The following is a 13,335-nucleotide window of genomic DNA, read 5'->3' on the forward strand; positions in this document are numbered from 1 at the left end:
AGGTTGGAAATTAAATACTTAGTTTGCCATTAATTATCCGCTTATCGTCACGTGAACCGAGGTACAGTGAGAAGCTTTTATTTCAAAAATTAAAATATGCATAAGCAATAATTTGTAGGGAAGATCTGCAGATGCTGGTTTAAACCAAAGATAGACACAAAATGCTGGAGTAACTCAGCGGGACAGGCAGCGTCTCCGGGGAGAAGGAACGGGTGACGTTTCGGTGCCTTCTTCAGACCCTTCGTCAAACAATCATTTACCCGCTTGGTTCAACAGAAACATGTGACTCGGGGCAGAAGGTTACGTGATGTGGATTCTGCAGTTTCTCAAATGAAGCGGTGACATTTAACCATATAACCATATAACAATTACAGCACGGAAACAGGCCATCTCGGCCCAACAAGTCCGTGCCAAACAACTTTTTTTCCCTTAGTCCCACCTGCCTGTACTCATACCATAACCCTCCATTCCCTTCTCATCCATATGCCTATCCAATTTATTTTTAAATGATACCAACGAACCTGCCTCCACCACTTCCACTGGAAGCTCATTCCACACCGCTACCACTCTCTGAGTAAAGAAGTTCCCCCTCATGTTACCCCTAAACTTCTGTCCCTTAATTCTGAAGTCATGTCCTCTTGCCTGAATCTTCCCTATTCTCAAAGGGAAAAGCTTGTCCACATCAACTCTGTCTATCCCTCTCATCATTTTAAAGACCTCTATCAAGTCTTTTCTTAACCTTCTGCGCTCCAGAGAATAAAGCCCTAACTTATTCAACCTATCTCTGTAACTTAGTTGTTGAAACCCAGGCAACATTCTAGTAAATCTCCTCTGTACTCTCTCTATTTTGTTGACATCCTTCCTTTAATTGGGTGACCAAAATTGTACACCATACTCCAGATTTGGTCTCACCAATGCCTTGTACAATTTTAACAGTACATCCCAGCTTCTATACTCACATTTGATATGAGAGTTTAACAGAATGTATGGAAGGGAAGCGAGTATTCCTTTCTCAGCCAATATCATTTCAAAGACACAGTTCCCTTTCTGTTGAAACTAGCTGGGGTGGTGACACAGCGGTAGAGTTGCTGCCTTACAGCGCCAGAGACCCAGGTTCGATCCCGACTACGGGTGCTGTCTGTACGGAGTTTGTACGTTGTCCCCGTGACCTGCGTGGCTTTTCCCTGGGTTCCTCCCACACTCCAAAGACGTGGAGGTTTGTCGGTTAATTGGCTTTGGTAGAAATTGTAAATTGTCCCTGGTGTGTAAGATAGTGTTAGTGAGCGGGGATCGCTGGTTGGAGCGGACTCGGTAGACTGAATGTCCTGTTCCCCGTGCTGTATCTCTAAATGAAACTAAACCGACCGCGTACTTTGATACGTGGAACAGAAAAGCAAACAAAGTTTTCCTGAGAGTGAAAATGCAGCGGTCTTTGTCACAAGGAAGTTAACGCCTGTAGCAAACCGTTGTGAAAAGTGCTCCCTGTGGATCTGTCCACGTTCACCAATAGTGCCAACGTTGGGTGGACCGTATTCTTCAGAAGAATGGTCCCAACTCGCAACGTCACCCATCCATGTTATCCAGAGATTCTGCCTGACCCGCTGAATTACTCCAGAGCTCTGTGTCATTTTTTTGTAAACCAGCATCTGCAGTTCCTTGTTCCAACATCTAACTATATTAGTTGCTTGGGTAACCAGTGCTTTGATGAAGTGCAACAGGCAAGAATAAAACAGTGGACACAAGGAACTGCAAGTGCTGGTTTATTTTTAAAAAAGATACAAAGTGCTGGACTAACTCAACAGATCAGGCAGAACCGCTGGAGAACGCGGATTGGCGACGTTTTGGGTTGGGATTTGTCTTCAGACTGATTGTGGGGTGGGGGGGAAGACAGCTATATGAGGAGTGGAATCAGGACAAATTTTGGCAAGTCAGAGGAGGAGGGGTTTGATTTGGACAAAGACCAGAAATGAAAAGACATAGAGCACGAGATAAGGATAGAAGAGGCTCGACGTGTGAAGCTGGAGGAAAGGAATATAGGTGAAGGGGACAGGGGGAATGGGAGGAATGGGAAAGGGAGACATGGATGTGTCTCCCGGTGGGGCACGGGAAGAAAAAAAAAGAGGAGGTTGTATCTTGTGAGTTCCAACGTGTTTCCAATTGCAAATGTGCAATTTGGCCAAGATACAAAATATCAAATTAAACGAGATCTCTGTAACTATTGGGATTGTACTGAACAAAACAAACAAAATGCCAGAGAATCTCAGCAGGTCAGGCAGCATCTGTGGAGGGAATGGACAGGGGACACGTGTCATCGGTTCAAGAACCATATGTGCCCGGTTGCATTTGTAGAAATTCACCTCGAATATTGTTATGACCTCCGGAAATAGCAAATTTTAGCATGCACTGAAAACGATTGCAGCGTACAAATATTTAAAACAGTATTTATGAATCACACTGTATCAGATGATGAGTTGTAGGTGGGTCATGGGATGCCTAACGAACAGCCCATTGCATAGCGCGTGAAGTCAGTTCACTCCGTAAACACAATCTGTTTACGCAGCAAAGCAATATGCAGCAACTTCTCCTGATAAGGTTTTCTGTGGTATGTTTTTTCATACAAATTATGTGTTGAAAATCGCCCATTTAGACACGGGTGGTGGTGGGTGCAGTACGAGGAAAGGCACTTTTTCTCACAAAGAGGGTTGTGAGTCTGTGGAATTCTCTGCCTCAGAGGGCGGTGGCCATTCAGCCCTTCGAGCCAGCACTGGCTTCAATGTGATCATGGCTTCATCATCCACAGGGCAGGAGCCAGCTCTGGATACTTTCAAGAGAGAGCTAGATAGGTCCGAACTATAAAAATATGGTTAAGAAAACAGTTGGACTAGATGCATCTTAAAATAGGTGCAGGAGTAGGCCATTCAGCCCTTCGAGCCAGCACTGCCATTCAAGATAGAGGAATCATCAGGGTTCCTGCCTTCCCCTCCATATCCCTGGGGAGAAGAGCAGGAACATCCAGTACTGCCATGCCCTGGGGATGATCACAGACCATGATTTCGTGTGAAAAAGTGTTTCCTCATCTGAAATGGTTTACCCCCTTGGCGGTGCTGGACTCCCCAAGGGCCAAATCCTGCACCTATGCATGTACTATTGTCTAAACTCAAGTTCCACACAGTCAGATGGAGCAAAGGGTGAAGACATTTCCAAAGCTAGAGTACATTAATTTTGATAGTTCCGTCTGCACCATTTGGTTAGACTTTACTTTAGGGGAGGGAAGATTTAGAAACTGGCAAATGGGACGACAAAGCCCTTTTAAAAATGGAGCACCTTGGAAAGGCAAAGAGTTGATGAGTTGGGCCGAAGGTCTTGTTGAGGAATTGTGTATACCATACGGGATCTGTCACCAAGTGAGATTATTAGTTCAAGCTAAGTCACAGCAATGAAGAACAATTTAAAGAATAAGTATGCCATTTAGAAACACAGCTGTTTTACCTGTTTGACCAATGGAGCTCCCTTTCAGAGAGAGGGATAGGGCTCTTAAAGATAAGTGACCTATGGCAGGAACGAATTCCCACATTGCTTTTGATAACCAGGCATTTTGTGATTTATTGTCTAAGTACAATTGGAGCAAAGGGGAAGACACAGAGTACAGAATATAGTTCTGCGCACTAGTTCGTTAGACCTTTAGAGGGATATTGGCAAATGGGACAAATTCCCGCATCCATATCTGCACGGAACAAAAGATTAATGACAAGAAATAGTATTTAATTTCATACAAAAAAATGAATACTAAGATTTTGGAAAAATCCAACAACCCCCACAATTAAAATGTGGATTACAGAAATGTCCGAGACCTTACATTTGGAAAAAATGAGATTTGTCTTAATTGATAAACCAGAATTATTTGTTAGAATATGGTCTCCATTTATTGATTTTTTTAAAGAGGTAAATTGGTTCAACATAGAAGCTGGACTGAAACCCGAGCTCAGGATTGGATGAATAACTACACCTTATAATCTACGGACCTATCTCCAAAACTGTTATTGGTCATTTTCTTTGTTTGTTTTTTGTTTTTTCTTTCTCTCCCTTTTTTTCCCTCTTTTTTTTTTCTCTTTATCCCTTCCTTTCTATTAGTTTATAGATCTTTCTTTACAGTTCTATCTCTTAAAAAATTCTATAAAAGGATCAGAAGCTTTGTATGGATGTAATTGATAAACAAACGGTGTTGCTATTAAATGCTTACGCTTCTAATAAAAATATATATTAAAAAAATAATAATTCATTCAAAAGAAGCAATATTAGATACCAGGCATCACATCACTTCTGGCTTAAATCTCCGTTCTGTCATCACAAATTAATTAGATTGTTGGCTGGAATAATTCTAAGTAGTTTTAGTTGGTGCTACTTTTGAAAACAAAACACAACTCATACAGACTATTAAAAAAAAATTAACATCTAGGTGTATGTGTTGAAGGATGTTGCCAGGGCTAAAAGGTCTGAGCTATAGGGAGAGGTTGAGTAGGCTGGGCCTCTTGCCCAGAGTAAGGGGAATCGAGGACCAGAGGACATTGGTTCAAGGTGAAGGGGAAAAGATGGAATAGGAATCTGAGGGGTAACTTTTTCACACAAAGGGTGGTGGGTGTATGGAACAAGCTGCCAGAGGAGGTAGTTGAGGCTGGAACTATCCCAACGTTTAAGAAGCAATTAGTCAGGTACATGGATAGGACAAGTTTGGAGAGATATGGACCAAATGCAGGCAGGTGGGACACGTGTAGCTGGGACATGTTGGCCGTTGTGGGCAAGTTGGGCCTGAAGGGCCAGTTTCCACACTGTATCACTCTGTGACTGATGATTTGTAAGAGAGCGTCGTGATTTGGTGGCTCAGTGAATATAAAGAAAAATATATGGCAATTGTATTTCTTGGAGATAGTTTTTTATGAATAATGTATAATTTTCAATTAACATCAATAAGAAACACACAGAAAAGTAGACAATAACTCTGGCCGCTGCAGGTTCAATCATCTCAGCTCATAAGATTATCTCCACAATAGCTCGGTTTGTGTTGCTGCCTAACAGCGCCAGGGACCCGGGTTCGATCCTGACCACGGGTGCTTGTCTGTACGTTCTCCCCGTGACCTGCGTGGGCTTTCTCCGAGATCTTCGGTTTCCTCCCACAGTCCAAAAACGTACAGGTTTGTAGGTCAATTGGCTCACGTCAAATTGTCCCTCGCGTGTGTTGGATAGAGTTAGTGTGCGGGGACCGTTGGTCGGCGCGGACTCGGTGGGCCGAAGGGCCTGTTTCCGTGCTGTATCTCTAAAGTAAACTAAACTAAATAATAATTAAATCCTGTCAACTATTTCGATAGATCTTTGAGTAGAAAAGCATTAATGTTATGACAAGATAGACACAAAATGCTGGAGTAATAATAATAATAATATATTATTGTCATTGCACATAAGCGCAATGAGATTTGGTTTGCAGCTTCCAACCGATGTCATAACTTGAATAACTAATAAAATTTAGATTTAGATTTCACGACCTAATTCACGACCTTTTTTACTCGTGGCCATTTTTCATCAGGCTGGAAAAAATGCCCCGACCTACATGATGCCACAAGTTCCTACGACTAGCATCACGACCTACCTACGACCTACCTACGACCTCCTATGACCTCATGACGACCATGCTGCGAGTATGAGTCAAGGGCAAACTCGGCAGAGGTCGCGAATTAGGTCGTAAACATGGGGCAGGCCCTTAACTCAGCGGGACACGCAGCAACTCTGGAGAGAAGGAGTGGGTGACGTTTCGGGTTGAGACCCTTCTTAACGAAACGTCACCCACTCCTTGTTTCCAGAGATGCTGCTGAGTTACTCCAAAGTTTGTGCCTAAGTAGGCCATTTAAAACCAGCATCTGCAGTTCCTTCCTATATTTTTTGACAACCACATCCAAATATCAGTATCCCGTACTCTCCTTCGTTCATCCATTTACAGCACAAATCTGTTTAGCCACAAGGGCTCCATCTAACTTCCTCTTTTGATATAGCCAATGACAACTTTGATCAGAATGACCCTCTGTAACTGTATTGGGGAAAAGAAAAATTTTACCAGGTCTCTCGGAAATGTTTGAAAAAAATTTACTTAAATCATAAAATGTTTATGTTTCTTTAAGATCCCCTTATCCTCCTAAATTCCAGTGAATATAAGCACAGTGTCCATGGACAGTCGATCCCCAACATCGGGAAGGACATCTTCCATGCATCTAGCCTGTCCAACCCCTTAAGACATGCTGCTGAGTTACTCCAGCAGTTTGTGCCTAACCTCCATTTAAAGACTGGATCTGCAGTTCCTACCTCTAGATTTTTTTGACAACCAGAGTTAAAATATTAGACTCGCACAAACTCTTAAGGGTTGGATGTCAGATACAGCACAAATCTGTTTCTCATGTTAGCGGCTCCTCCTCAAGGGGTCTTTTAAGGATCGTGTTTGTGACAACTTTGATCCGAGATGAAGGAGAAATTTTTTCAACTGAGAGTGGGGAAAACTCTCTGCCAAGAGGGTTTGAGGCCAGGTCGCCTCGGAAATATTTTGAGGGACAAGATTTGGCCCTTGTGGCTAAGTGCATCAGGGGGTATGGAGAGAAGGCAGGTACGGGATACTGATAAGATCCCCATGATCATGAATGGCGGTGCAGGCTAAAGGGCCGAATGAACTCCTGCACCTACATTTCTCCTATGTTTCTATTCTTCATATGACAGTCCCGCCATCCTGGGAAGTAACCTGGTGAACCTACGCTGCACTCCCTCAATAGCAAGAATGTCCTTCCTCAAATTAGGGGACCAAACTGCGCACAATACTCCAGGTGCGGTCTCACCAGGGCCCCGTACAACTGCAGTAGGACCACCCTGCCCCTATACTAAAATCCTTTCGCTATGAAGGCCAACATGACATTAGCTTTGTTCACTACTCGCTGTGGGTGACATTGTTGCTGAGGATATGGATGGTGATTGGAGGGTGATGTTGGTAGTGTGGGGTGATGTTAGCGACTGGGGTATGTGGCCCGTTGATGCAAAAGGGGTGGTCGATTGGTGCAGTGTTGAGGGCTGTGTCTCCAGATCAATTGGCAAGGGGCAATGTTTGGCTGGATCAGTTTGATCACATTGTCGAGAAGGTCAACCAAGGCATAGAAACATAGAAAACAGGTGCAGGAGTAGGCCATTCAGCCCTTCGAGCCAGCACCGCCATTCAATATGATCATGGCTGATCATCCAGAATCAGTACCCCGTTCCTGCCTTCTCCCCCATATCCCTTGATTCCACTAGCCCCTAGAGCTCTATCTAACTCTCTCTTAAATCCATCCAGTGATTTGGCCTCCACTGCACTCTGTGGCAGGGAATTCCACAAATTCACATATTTCTGGGTGAAAACGTTTTTTCTCACGTCTTAAATGGCCTCCCCTTTATTCTAAGACTGTGGCCCCTGGTTCTGGACTCGTCCAACAATAGGAACATTTTTCCTACCTCTAGCTTGTCCAGTCCTTTTATAATGTTATGTGTTTCTATAAGATTCCCCCCTCATCCTTCTAAACTCCAGTGAATGCAAGCCTAGTTTTTTCAATCTTTCCTCATATGACAGTCCCACCATCCCAGGAATCAATCTCGTGAACCTACGCTGCACTGCCTCAATCACAAGGATGTCCTTCCTCAAATTAGGAGATCAAAACTGTACACAATACTCCAGATGTGGTCTCACCAGAGCCCTATATACAACTGCAGAAGAACCTCGCTACTCCTATACTGAAATCCTCTTGTTATGAACACTCTCTTGAATACATCCTGTAAATTGGTACGTTTAGGAGTTTAGATCGTGCTGCCTTTGAGAGGATGGTCAAGATTGAGGAGATTGGTTTAAGAACTTGCCAGAGAGCGCGGAGAATTCCTGCTGTGAAATTTGTTTGTAAAAGAATGCCATTGTTCTATCTGGGACACATGACAATAAAACACTCTTGACTCTTGACTCTGTGTCTAGATTACTACTAACAACCTCTGAACCACTTCCCAAGATTTGCTCACAGAGAGACCATTAAAGGGCTTGTCCCACTTCACGATTTTTTCGGCGATCGCTGGCATCATTGACGGACGTATCAGGGCACCGAAAAATTTGCGGCGTGACGCGGTGATGACGACATATTGGCGCGCGGTGTTTCCTCAAGTGTCGCAACATTTTTTTTGTCGCCGCTGGACTTTGAAATGTTCAAAATCTTTTGGTGGCACTGATATGACGCCGGCAGTCGCTTAAAAAATCGCCAAGTGGGACAGGCCCTTAAAAGCGTTGGGGATTTAACCTCAGAGTATTACTAAGAATTAAAACTATCTCTTGCCTAAATAAAAATTAAGAGCTTATTATGAATAGAATTCCCGAAGAATCAAACTTCCTTTTCAACCACAGTTCCACAGCCATGTTTTTATACACCGACTAACATCTAAACATACAGATGAAATTTGATAAACACTCATCTAATTCTTCAAAGTTTATGTAATTTTTTGTTGCAATTTAAACCTGCATGTATATCTTTTATAAACGAGATTTACTAATTAGATATTAAAAATATTAAAATGCCTTATTTGGTCATTCTTTTAAAAATACTTGCATGAGAATTTCCTATTTCAATCATGTTAACCATTCTTTGCAGTTTAGAGTTAGACTAGTCGCCAATATTAATTTGACTTCAACTTTTAAATTAAATTGCAAATTTCAACCTTAACGGGGAAACATTGTTCCGAAGACACTATGAAAATATGTAGCATAAAAACAGTGGACCAAATAATTTTAAAATGTAATAACTAACACAATTTTAATCAAAAGGAACTATGTTGTTGCAACTGTACATCTATACGATACAATACCGACATCACCTTATTTATCCCAGGAGGGAAATTGATCGGCCAACAGTCATAAAACACAAAATACATGAAATGTGAAATTAATGTAACAAGTGGAAAGGCTTTGGGGATGTGCAAAGATTGGGGGGGGGGGGGGGGGGAGGGAAGTCAGTCTCAGTCTATCCCATGGCTGAAGGGGGAGGAGTTGTGCAGTTTGATAGCCATAGGGACGAAGGGTCTCCTGTGGCGTTCTGTCCTGCATCTTGGAACCAGTCTGTTGCTGAAGGTGCTCCTCAGGTTGACCAGTGTGTCATGGAGGGGGTGAGCTGTATTGTCAAGGATGCTCCGCAGTTTGAGGAGCCCCCTCCCTTCCAAGACCCACCTCCCATGAATCCAACTCCAACTCCGCCCCCAGAATGGAGCCAGCCTTGTATATGTATTTCACACAGTCTGAGAGTTTTAGACCTATCTTTGTTCAGTTTTGCACTTCTTCCAAGAATGGCAAACATATTATATAACGTTGAGAAGCAAGAGATTGCAATCTACGCCTTATGCGTGGCTTTGTGTTTGATCATTAATCAGTTCCCTCCTGATGTAAACAACTCATTGAATAAAATAATGAAACCATTGATCACTGTAAATTTAATTTCCTTTCACTTAAAGCACAAGGGACTGCAGAAGCGGGAATCCAAAGCAAGAAATAAACAGTTGGGGGACTCAACAGGTCAGGTAGCGTCTATGGATGGAGATGTAGAGGTAGCATTTCGGGACGGGACCCTTCTTCTGATTGATGGAATAGTTTAATTCAGTTTAGTTTAGTTTAGAGATGCAGCGTGGAAAACAAACCCTTCGGCCCTTCGAGTCCGATCACCCCGCTCACTAGCACGCAAGGGGAAACTTACAATTCTTACAGGCCAATTAACCTACCTGGTCTGGATGTGCCCAGCCCCATGCTGTGAAGGCGAGGGAGGCAGTGCTCGGAGTCCCCAAGTCAGGCTCCGAGCCCCGCAGTGCAGCGACCCAAGCAGCCGGGCTCCGAGCAGCGAGAACGCGGTGGCGGCTCCACCCTCAGTGTCAACAATCAGCCGACGGTCCCCGTCACCAAGGGACCGCTGATGTCACTGTAGTCGCCACCAAAGTCGCCCCCTCACCCTGCACCCTCCCCCCCCCCCCCCCCCCTCCTCCATCCACCTTGCAACTTCTCATCACTTCAAAACCCCAAGTTGCCCTTTTAGACCCAAGTCTAAAAAAGCTAAAGGAGGAACAGCATCCAATGCGTAGGAAGGAACTGCAGATTGCTGGTTTGCACCGAGGATGGACACAAAATGCTGGGTTACAGTGGGACAGGCAGCATCTCTGGAGACAAAACAATATCGACCCGAAACGTCACCTATTCCTTCTTTCCATAGATGCTGCCTCACCCGCTGAGTTTCTCCAGCATTTTTTGTCCACTTAAGATGAATGTATTTCAACGATGTTTTCCTTGAACCTCGTCTCTTTTGATGTCTCGTTTTCACACTTACCCTTCCTTATCTCTGTGTCTCCATCTCCCCTGACTCTCAGTCTGAAGAAGGGTCTCGACCCGAAACGTCACTCCTTCCTTCTATCCAGAGGCGCTGCCCTGTCCCGCTGAGTTGCCCCAGCACCTTGTGCCTGTCTTTGCTCCCACATGCAAAACCTTCATTTGATCAACTAAACAGCACAGCGAGATCCTTATTATAACCTGGGATATTCCACAGATAGACACAAAATGCTGACTTGGGGACTCCGAGCACTGCCTCCCTCGCCTTCACAGCATGGGGCTGGGCAAATCCAGATCAGGTACCTGACTACGGGTGCTGTCCTCACTGATCATCCAATATCAGTACCCCATTCCTGCTTTTTCCCCATATCCCTTGATTCCTTTAGCCCTAAGAGCTAAATCTGACTCTCTCCTGAAAACATCCAATGAATTGGCCTCCACTGCCTTCCATGGCAGAGAATTCCACAGATTCACAACTCTTTGGGTGAAAATAGGTATATAGGTCAAGCTGCCAGAGGAGGTAGTTGAGGGAGTTACAATGACACTTGGACAGGTACATTGATATGGAAGGTTTAGAGGGAAATGGATCTCATGCAGGCGCTGTGACAATTGACAATAGACAATAGACAATAGGTGCAGGAGTAGGCCATTTGGCCCTTTGAGCCAGCACCGCCATTCACTATGATCATGGCTGATCATTCACAATCTGTACCCCGTTCCTGCCTTCTCCCCATATCCCCTGACTCTTTAAGAGCCCTACTTAGCTCTCTCTTGAAAGTATCTAGAGAACCGGCCTCCACCGCCCTCTGAGGCCCAGAATTCCACAGACTCACAACTCTCTGTGGGAAAAAGTGTTTCCTCGTCTCCGTTCTAAATGGCTTGCTCCTTATTCTTAAACTGTGGCCCCTGGTTCTCGACTCCCCCAACATCGGGAACATGTTTCCTGCCTCTAGCGTGTCCCAAGCCCTTAACAATCTACCAACTGCGCCACTGTGCCGTCTTATTCTTGTGAGTCTCCACCAGGCAAACTAAAATTTAGAAGATCTCGTTGTTTTGCATCCATTTCCCAACATGTGTGTGGTAAACAGTGACTAGGATATTAGTAGATGCAGAAAGCGTGTTGGTATTGGCAGTTACTGTCACAGTCTGCCCTCTCCTCATTCTCATCCACTTCACCTCCCAGTACTTTTCCACCGGTCCCTCCTTCTCCTCACCTGCCTGCCACTCCCCTCTCATCAGCCCAACTCTCCTCACCTGTTGCACTCAGTTGCCTCTGATCACCAATTAACCCGGTATATAGACTCTCCTCACCGTTCTCACCATTCATGCAAGACTCTCCAGCGATTTCCCGACTGACTACACGGATTCGAACCTGCCTGCCCCTGACCATTCCGTCCTGTCGTCTTCCCGGATATCACCTCAGCCTTCGGTCCCCGACCACGGCCTTCGTCCCGTACCACCTGGTTTCTGTCTGCCTCTCTCCTGGGCTGTTTGGTGTATCCCTGCAACGGCTCCTCGACTTCCTGCCTGGCTTCGACTCTCCCTTCGTCTGTCCCTCGCTGGTTTGTTTGCATCGTGTGTTGGATCTCCTGGTTACCGGACCTTCCGCTACCCCGACTACGTCTCCTGCCTGCCCCTCTTCGGAACCCTCGCTCAATCCTGAGCCTCTGTGTGAGTACGGTGTACCCATTCCTGTGTTACTACTCTGTGTTACAGTATCGTAATAAAGTTCATGACCAATTATACCTGCCTGATTCTGTGCTGCTATTGGGTCCAAACTATACCCGTTACGGTTACAGATAAACATGCAAAATCCATACTGATAACACCCAAGGTCACGATCAAACCCGAGTCTCTGGCGCTGTAAGTGCTGGAAGGCAAAAACTCTACCGCTGCGCCACTGTGCTACCCCTGTTGTGGTATATACGTGTGTCGGAAGGAACTGCAGATGACACAAAATGCTGGAGTAAACTCAGCAGTGCAGGCAGCATCTCTGGAGAGAAGGAATGGGTGAGGTTTGCATACCGTCCGAACAGGTCCACGGACGATGCGGTCTCCCAGGTCTTGCACACCGCTCTCTCCCATCTGGACAGCCAGAAGGGGGGTTACGTGAGGATGCTGTTCATAGACTACAGTTCAGCCTTCAACACGATAGTCCCCACCAGACTGGCCGGGAAGCTACTGGAATTGGGGCTCAACACCTCCCTGTGTGCCTGGGTCCTGGACTTTCTCACCGCCAGGCCCCAGGTAGTCAAGATGGGAGGGAATACATCGAAGTCCCTCACCCTGAGCACAGGATCGCCCCAGGGTTGCGTCCTCAGCCCCCTATTGTACTCCCTGTACACACATGACTGTGTGGCTAGGTTCAGCTCCAATTCAATAATTAAGTTTGCTGATGACACTGTGGTGGTGGGCCTGATCTCAGACAATGATGAGAGGGCCTACCGGGAGGAGGTGGCTGATCTAGCACTCTGGTGCCAGGAGAACAGCCTCCTCTTGAACATCAAAAAAACGAAGGAGCTGATCATGGACTTTAGGAGGGCACATCATCCGAGGACGTACACTCCATTGAGTATAAATGGGGATCCTGTGGATAGGGTGAACTGTTTTAAATATCTGGGAGTCCACATCTCTGAGGATATGACATGGTCATCACACGCCTCAGCACTGGTGAGCAAGGCAAGGCAGCGCCTTTACCACCTCAGGCAATTGAGGAAATTCAGAGTGTCTCCGAGGATCCTCCAGTGCTTCTACGCAGCGGCGGTGGAAAGCATCTTGTCCGGGAACATTACCATCTGTTTCGGGAATTGCTCTGCCAAGGACAAGAAGGCTCTGCAGAGAGTAGTGCGTTCGGCCCGAACGCACTATGGGAACTTCACTCACCCCCCTGCAGGAACTATACAACAGGAGGTGCAACTCCAGAGCAAACAAAATCA

Source organism: Leucoraja erinacea, chromosome 28, assembly GCF_028641065.1.
Source record: "Leucoraja erinacea ecotype New England chromosome 28, Leri_hhj_1, whole genome shotgun sequence".
NCBI classification, from domain to species: Eukaryota; Metazoa; Chordata; class Chondrichthyes; order Rajiformes; family Rajidae; genus Leucoraja; species Leucoraja erinaceus.